The sequence below is a fragment of the Dipodomys merriami genome, unplaced genomic scaffold (assembly GCF_024711535.1).
Source record: "Dipodomys merriami isolate MVZ:Mamm:240054 unplaced genomic scaffold, mDipMer1.0.p SCAF_6, whole genome shotgun sequence".
NCBI classification, from domain to species: Eukaryota; Metazoa; Chordata; class Mammalia; order Rodentia; family Heteromyidae; genus Dipodomys; species Dipodomys merriami.
In genome coordinates, this window is record NW_027206179.1 from 74,916,098 (window position 1) to 74,918,276 (window position 2,179).

At 47.1% G+C, this 2,179-nt stretch overlaps 1 pseudogene; it reads right to left on the reverse strand.

Annotated features, from left to right (window-relative positions):
* Positions 1-409: 409 nt before the first annotated feature.
* Positions 410-1,251, reverse strand: LOC138814332 (small ribosomal subunit protein uS5 pseudogene; annotated as a pseudogene).
* Between the last annotated feature and the right edge of the window lie 928 nt (positions 1,252-2,179).

A 2,179-nucleotide genomic window follows, 5' to 3' on the forward strand; every position in this document is an offset into this window, starting at 1 on the left:
CTTCCCAAAGGAACAGCTAACACAATTTTAGAGTACTGCAATCCTAGAGTGCATTTGCACCACTTAAAATAATACAGATACTCTCCAAGTAAGGTTTAAGAAGTAGTGATATGAACATGTCTTTTGATTCAAGTTGAGCCGTTTGGTTCTATTTGGGCAGTTCTATTTATGTCACATGACTTTGTGTGCAGGGTCTGAATGAATGCCTTCCCTGGGTTGAACACATCAAGCCACAGCTGGCTTTCCAAGTCTCTGCTAGTGCCTGGAAATAATTTATACACTGCAGAGGCAAGGAATGAAAGGAAAAAAATGCAAGAGCAAGATTAAAAAGAATAACATTGAAATAAACAGAAAAACATGCTTGTGTTTTTGTTTTTGTGTTTGTTTTTAACAGGCTTGGTTCACTTTCTTATTCTTGTATAAAATTCTGTGCTGTACCCACAGCTGGAGCCTGGGTCCTCTGCACGGAGACTCTGGTGTGGGTTTTCACAAGATGGTCAGTGAATTCCTGATAAGGAGATTTGGTGAATACGGTCTCTTTCCAGAGATCAGGGGTCAGGTAACTGTAGGTCTTAGAGATGGCATCAAAGGCGGCTTTGGTGAAGTTCCCCAAGGTAGCAGTACAGCCCCCTGGCTGAGGTGGAGCTGTCATGGTTACCAGCCACCATCAACAGCTTCTTGGGGACAGGAGCTGACACTAGGGTGCCCCCAATGCCTCTGGGGTCCAGGATAAAGTGCACCAGCAGCCTGTCACCTTTCAGGCGACAGTATGAAGCTTGCCAACCTTGTTCCCCAAGTAGCCTCACTGCACAGGGATGATGGAGAGCTTTGCCAAGATGATAGCTCCCCCCGGATACAGTGGCCACCTCCTCGGAGCATTTAACACCCAAGCCAGCATGGCCGTTGTAGTTGCCAATGGCTACAAATGCCTTGAACCCAGTGCCCTGGCCAGCTCAAGTCTGCTTCTGCATGGGCATAATCTTCAACACCTCATCTTTGAGTGACATCCCCAGGAAGAAGTCAGTCATCTCAGACTCCTTGATGGGCAGGGAGGAAAGATAGATCTCCTCCATAGACTTGATCTTCATGTCCTTAACCAGGTGGCCCAGTTTGGTGACAGGGATCCATTCCTTGTCTTCTGCCTTGCCTCCACGAGCCCCGGAGCTGGGCTCAAGGCCTGGACACCAAGCCTGGGTCCCCAGGCCCTCCAGGCCCTCACACTGCACCATCTGCCATTTGGTCATCTGCCATTTGGAAGAAGAAGCTATGCTTGTGTTTTTGATAATTAAGTCAGGAAGTTCCAGTGTGGTATTGAGAAATTACCTGGATCCACTAACTGTTCTGAATCTCTTGTGCTCTGTACTGGGGGTTGCTGCACACCGTGCTACAATGAAGGGCAGCACCAGCTTTCTTATCGAGGCCCTCTTTTGTCCTCTGGAGTCTGATTAGGTGTGTGTGTGTGTGTGTGTGTGTGTGTGTGTGTGTGTGTGTGTGTGTGTGTGTGTGTGTGTGTGTGTGTGTGCATGTGTGTGCATTGATTTTTTTTTTCACAAGATGAAACCTCACTGGTGTGTTCAGGTAGGGGTAACTTCACCTGCAAACCCACTTGTATGCTCAGGAGTTAAAGTCTCAAGGCCAGGAGACTCAGACCCACCACTGGTAACAAGATAGAGTAAGAGGGAACACAGGTAATAAACTCTGATGTAATGATTTAGAGATATTAAATTTAGGAAGTCTAGGGCAAGGCAACATGAAGTTTGTGACAGCCTCCTGGTACCCAGGCGAATTTTCAGTCTGGATCTCCTGGTGAGTGAGTCCTTCTGGTGGCCCTCTGATTAGGGAGTTGGGTGGCTACAAAAAAGTAGCTGAAAGTTATGTAGGGAAGCTCCTCTGAGACAAGGTCCCGTGGCTTACGGGAATAACTGATTATAGAAGTTCCTTTCAAGGCGTCAGTACAGAGGAGTTTAATTTCAGAGCTGATCTCATCTGGTCCTGGGAACCTGCCAAGTGGGGCTGTCCAGTGTGCTCTTCCCTGTCCTCTTTTCGCCACAACTATATGAAAACAAGAAAATCAGAGTAGCAAGTTAGGTGACTCTATGGCCTTTCTTTCTTCCACCTCCCCAAATTGTTTCACTTCACCTCCATTAGCCCTCATTGAAATCTAGTCAATACACATCTT